Source organism: Salvelinus fontinalis, chromosome 26, assembly GCF_029448725.1.
Source record: "Salvelinus fontinalis isolate EN_2023a chromosome 26, ASM2944872v1, whole genome shotgun sequence".
Lineage (NCBI taxonomy): Eukaryota > Metazoa > Chordata > Actinopteri > Salmoniformes > Salmonidae > Salvelinus > Salvelinus fontinalis.
In genome coordinates, this window is record NC_074690.1 from 13,146,178 (window position 1) to 13,152,497 (window position 6,320).

Sequence of the window (6,320 nt, forward strand, 5' to 3'; positions counted from 1 at the left end):
CCAACCAGACAGGATCTGCCAGAGCCGCCAGCGAGCCATGAGCAGCCAGAGCCGTCAGAGCGCCATGAGCAGCCAGAGCCGTCAGAGCGCCATGAGCAGCCAGAGCCGTCAGAGCGCCATGAGCGTCGAGAGCCGTCAGCCTGCCATGAGCGTCGAGAGCCGTCAGCCTGCCATGAGCGTCGAGAGCCGTCAGCCTGCCATGAGCGTCGAGAGCCGTCAGCCTGCCATGAGCGTCGAGAGCCGTCAGCCTGCCATGAGCGTCGAGAGCCGTCAGCCAGCCATGAGCATCGAGAGTCGTCAGTCAGCCATGAGCTGCCCTTCAGCCTGAAAAGGCTAGATACCCAGAACTGCCCATCAGTCCAGAGCTGTCTCTCTGTCCGGAGCTGCCTTTCAGTCCGGAGTTGCCCCTCTATCCTGATCTCCCTCTCTATCTTTATCTACTTCTATATTCTTATCTATCCCTCTGTCTTGATTTATCTCTCTGTCCCGGTGTTGTCCTTATTAGATATGTTGTTAAGGGGATTTTGTGGGGGTCAAAAGAGGGTGGACATTCTTGGAGGGAGGAAGTTAGGATGGATTATGGTGGGGTGGGAACCGCGCCCGGAGCCTGAGCCACCACCGTGGTTAGATGCCCACCCAGACCCTCCCCTAGACTTTGTGCTGGTGCGTCCGGAGTTCGCACCTTGTGGGGGGGGTACTGTCACGTTCCTGACCTATTTATGTTAGTTTTTGTGTGTTAGTTGGTCAGGACGTGAGGTTGGGTGGGCATTCTATGTTATCTGTTTCTATGTTGGTTTCGGTTTGCCTGGTATGGCTCTTGATTAGAGGCAGCTGGTTTGCGTTTGCCTCTGATTAAGAGTCATATTTAGGTAGGGCATTCTCACTGTTTGTTTGTGGGTGATTGTCTCCTGTGTCCGTATGTTATGTTCGTACCACATAGGACTGTAGCGTTTGTTTGTTTCGTTTTCGTTTCGATGTCGTCTGTTACCTGTACGTAAGTTTATGTTTAGTTATATAAGTTTATGTTCAGGTCTCGTCAACGTCGTTTTGTTATTTTGTAGTTTGGAAAGTGTTTGTTTCGTTTCGTGTTTGCCATCATCGTTGTTATAATAAAGATGGCTTATTTCCCACAAGCTGCGTTTTGGTCTGAAGATCCTTCTCTCCTCACCTCGTCCGAGGATGAGGAGAGCGTCACCCGTTACAGAATCACCCACCTAGCTAAGACCAAGCGGCAAGGGAAAACGAAACGGAGTAAGGGACAGGAGAGAAAGGAGCAATGGACATGGGACGATGTTTTGGATGGAAAGGGTTGCTACACTTGGGAGGAGATCCTGGCTGGGAGGGATCGCCTCCCATGGGAACAGGTGGAGGCATTGAGGAGAGCAGAGGCTACCTGGGAGAGGAACCGGAGCTATGAGGGAACGCGTCTGGCACGGAAGCCGAAAAAGCCCGTAAGTAATTCCCAAAAATTTCTTGGGGGGGGGCTAGGAGATAGTGGGCCAAGGGCAGGTAGGAGACCTGCGCCCACTTCCCAGGCTTACCGTGGAGAGCGGGAGTACGGGCAGGCGCCGTGTTACGCAGTAGAGCGCACGGTGTCTCCTGTACGAGTGCATAGCCTAGTGCGGGTTATTCCACCTCCCCGCACTGGGAGGGCTAGATTGGGTATTGAGCCAGGTGTCATGAGGCCGGCTCAACGCGTCTGGTCTCCAGTGCGTCTCCTCGGGCCGGCATACATGGCACCTGCCTTACGCATGGTTTCCCCGGTTCGCCTACATAGGCCGGTGCGGGTTATTCCACCTCCCCGCACTGGTCGGGCAACCGGGAGCATTCAACCAGGTAAGGTTGGGCAAGCTCAATGCTCAAGAGTGCCAGTACGCCTCCACGGTCCGGTATTTCCGGCACCACCTCCCCGCCCCAGCCTAGTACCTACAGTGTATACACTACGCACTAGGCTACCAGTGCGTATCCTGAGCCCTGTTCCTCCTCCACGCACTCTCCCTGTAGTGCGTGTATCTAGCCCGGTGCCTCCAGTTCCGGCCCCACGCACTAAGCTACCAGTGCGTCTCCAGAGCCCTGAACCCACTGTATCTTCTCCCCCTACTAATCCTGATGTGCTTGTCCTCAGCCCGGTGTCACCAGTGCCGGTACCACGCATCAGGGATAGAGTAGGCTTTGAGAATACAGTGTGCCCTGTCCTTGCTCCCCGCACTAGTAGGAAGGTGCTTGTCATTAGCACGGTGCCTCCAGTTCCGGCACCACGCACCAGGTCTACAGTGCGCCATATCCGGCCAGAGCCATCCGTCTCCCCAGCGCCATCTGAGCCATCCGTCTCCCCAGCGCCATCTGAGCCATCCGTCTCCCCAGCGCCATCTGAGCCATCCGTCTCCCCAGCGCCATCTGAGCCATCCGTCTCCCCAGCGCCATCTGAGCCATCCGTCTCCCCAGCGCCATCTGAGCCATCCGTCTGCCAGGAGCCTGCAAAGCCGCCCGTCTGCCATGAGCCTGCAAAGCCGCCCGTCTGCCATGAGCCTACAGAGCCGTCAGCCAGACAGGAGCCGCTAGAGCCGTCAGCCAGACAGGAGCCGCTAGAGCCGTCAGCCAGACAGGATCTGCCAGAGCCGCCAACCAGACAGGATCTGCCAGAGCCGCCAACCAGACAGGATCTGCCAGAGCCGCCAACCAGACAGGATCTGCCAGAGCCGCCAACCAGACAGGATCTGCCAGAGCCGCCAACCAGACAGGATCTGCCAGAGCCGCCAGCGAGCCATGAGCAGCCAGAGCCGTCAGAGCGCCATGAGCAGCCAGAGCCCTCAGAGCGCCATAAGCAGCCAGAGCCGTCAGAGCGCCATGAGCGTCGAGAGCCGTCAGCCTGCCATGAGCGTCGAGAGCCGTCAGCCTGCCATGAGCGTCGAGAGCCGTCAGCCTGCCATGAGCGTCGAGAGCCGTCAGCCTGCCATGAGCGTCGAGAGCCGTCAGCCTGCCATGAGCGTCGAGAGCCGTCAGCCAGCCATGAGCATCGAGAGTCGTCAGTCAGCCATGAGCTGCCCTTCAGCCTGAAAAGGCTAGATACCCAGAACTGCCCATCAGTCCAGAGCTGTCTCTCTGTCCGGAGCTGCCTTTCAGTCCGGAGTTGCCCCTCTATCCTGATCTCCCTCTCTATCTTTATCTACTTCTATATTCTTATCTATCCCTCTGTCTTGATTTATCTCTCTGTCCCGGTGTTGTCCTTATTAGATATGTTGTTAAGGGGATTTTGTGGGGGTCAAAAGAGGGTGGACATTCTTGGAGGGAGGAAGTTAGGATGGATTATGGTGGGGTGGGAACCGCGCCCGGAGCCTGAGCCACCACCGTGGTTAGATGCCCACCCAGACCCTCCCCTAGACTTTGTGCTGGTGCGTCCGGAGTTCGCACCTTGTGGGGGGGGTACTGTCACGTTCCTGACCTATTTATGTTAGTTTTTGTGTGTTAGTTGGTCAGGACGTGAGGTTGGGTGGGCATTCTATGTTATCTGTTTCTATGTTGGTTTCGGTTTGCCTGGTATGGCTCTTGATTAGAGGCAGCTGGTTTGCGTTTGCCTCTGATTAAGAGTCATATTTAGGTAGGGCATTCTCACTGTTTGTTTGTGGGTGATTGTCTCCTGTGTCCGTATGTTATGTTCGTACCACATAGGACTGTAGCGTTTGTTTGTTTCGTTTTCGTTTCGATGTCGTCTGTTACCTGTACGTAAGTTTATGTTTAGTTATATAAGTTTATGTTCAGGTCTCGTCAACGTCGTTTTGTTATTTTGTAGTTTGGAAAGTGTTTGTTTCGTTTCGTGTTTGCCATCATCGTTGTTATAATAAAGATGGCTTATTTCCCACAAGCTGCGTTTTGGTCTGAAGATCCTTCTCTCCTCACCTCGTCCGAGGATGAGGAGAGCGTCACCCGTTACAGAATCACCCACCTAGCTAAGACCAAGCGGCAAGGGAAAACGAAACGGAGTAAGGGACAGGAGAGAAAGGAGCAATGGACATGGGACGATGTTTTGGATGGAAAGGGTTGCTACACTTGGGAGGAGATCCTGGCTGGGAGGGATCGCCTCCCATGGGAACAGGTGGAGGCATTGAGGAGAGCAGAGGCTACCTGGGAGAGGAACCGGAGCTATGAGGGAACGCGTCTGGCACGGAAGCCGAAAAAGCCCGTAAGTAATTCCCAAAAATTTCTTGGGGGGGGGCTAGGAGATAGTGGGCCAAGGGCAGGTAGGAGACCTGCGCCCACTTCCCAGGCTTACCGTGGAGAGCGGGAGTACGGGCAGGCGCCGTGTTACGCAGTAGAGCGCACGGTGTCTCCTGTACGAGTGCATAGCCTAGTGCGGGTTATTCCACCTCCCCGCACTGGGAGGGCTAGATTGGGTATTGAGCCAGGTGTCATGAGGCCGGCTCAACGCGTCTGGTCTCCAGTGCGTCTCCTCGGGCCGGCATACATGGCACCTGCCTTACGCATGGTTTCCCCGGTTCGCCTACATAGGCCGGTGCGGGTTATTCCACCTCCCCGCACTGGTCGGGCAACCGGGAGCATTCAACCAGGTAAGGTTGGGCAAGCTCAATGCTCAAGAGTGCCAGTACGCCTCCACGGTCCGGTATTTCCGGCACCACCTCCCCGCCCCAGCCTAGTACCTACAGTGTATACACTACGCACTAGGCTACCAGTGCGTATCCTGAGCCCTGTTCCTCCTCCACGCACTCTCCCTGTAGTGCGTGTATCTAGCCCGGTGCCTCCAGTTCCGGCCCCACGCACTAAGCTACCAGTGCGTCTCCAGAGCCCTGAACCCACTGTATCTTCTCCCCCTACTAATCCTGATGTGCTTGTCCTCAGCCCGGTGTCACCAGTGCCGGTACCACGCATCAGGGATAGAGTAGGCTTTGAGAATACAGTGTGCCCTGTCCTTGCTCCCCGCACTAGTAGGAAGGTGCTTGTCATTAGCACGGTGCCTCCAGTTCCGGCACCACGCACCAGGTCTACAGTGCGCCATATCCGGCCAGAGCCATCCGTCTCCCCAGCGCCATCTGAGCCATCCGTCTCCCCAGCGCCATCTGAGCCATCCGTCTCCCCAGCGCCATCTGAGCCATCCGTCTCCCCAGCGCCATCTGAGCCATCCGTCTCCCCAGCGCCATCTGAGCCATCCGTCTCCCCAGCGCCATCTGAGCCATCCGTCTGCCAGGAGCCTGCAAAGCCGCCCGTCTGCCATGAGCCTGCAAAGCCGCCCGTCTGCCATGAGCCTACAGAGCCGTCAGCCAGACAGGAGCCGCTAGAGCCGTCAGCCAGACAGGAGCCGCTAGAGCCGTCAGCCAGACAGGATCTGCCAGAGCCGCCAACCAGACAGGATCTGCCAGAGCCGCCAACCAGACAGGATCTGCCAGAGCCGCCAACCAGACAGGATCTGCCAGAGCCGCCAACCAGACAGGATCTGCCAGAGCCGCCAACCAGACAGGATCTGCCAGAGCCGCCAGCGAGCCATGAGCAGCCAGAGCCGTCAGAGCGCCATGAGCAGCCAGAGCCGTCAGAGCGCCATGAGCAGCCAGAGCCGTCAGAGCGCCATGAGCGTCGAGAGCCGTCAGCCTGCCATGAGCGTCGAGAGCCGTCAGCCTGCCATGAGCGTCGAGAGCCGTCAGCCTGCCATGAGCGTCGAGAGCCGTCAGCCTGCCATGAGCGTCGAGAGCCGTCAGCCTGCCATGAGCGTCGAGAGCCGTCAGCCAGCCATGAGCATCGAGAGTCGTCAGTCAGCCATGAGCTGCCCTTCAGCCTGAAAAGGCTAGATACCCAGAACTGCCCATCAGTCCAGAGCTGTCTCTCTGTCCGGAGCTGCCTTTCAGTCCGGAGTTGCCCCTCTATCCTGATCTCCCTCTCTATCTTTATCTACTTCTATATTCTTATCTATCCCTCTGTCTTGATTTATCTCTCTGTCCCGGTGTTGTCCTTATTAGATATGTTGTTAAGGGGATTTTGTGGGGGTCAAAAGAGGGTGGACATTCTTGGAGGGAGGAAGTTAGGATGGATTATGGTGGGTTGGGAACCGCGCCCGGAGCCTGAGCCACCACCGTGGTTAGATGCCCACCCAGACCCTCCCCTAGACTTTGTGCTGGTGCGTCCGGAGTTCGCACCTTGTGGGGGGGGTACTGTCACGTTCCTGACCTATTTATGTTAGTTTTTGTGTGTTAGTTGGTCAGGACGTGAGGTTGGGTGGGCATTCTATGTTATCTGTTTCTATGTTGGTTTCGGTTTGCCTGGTATGGCTCTTGATTAGAGGCAGCTGGTTTGCGTTTGCCTCTGATTAAGAGTCA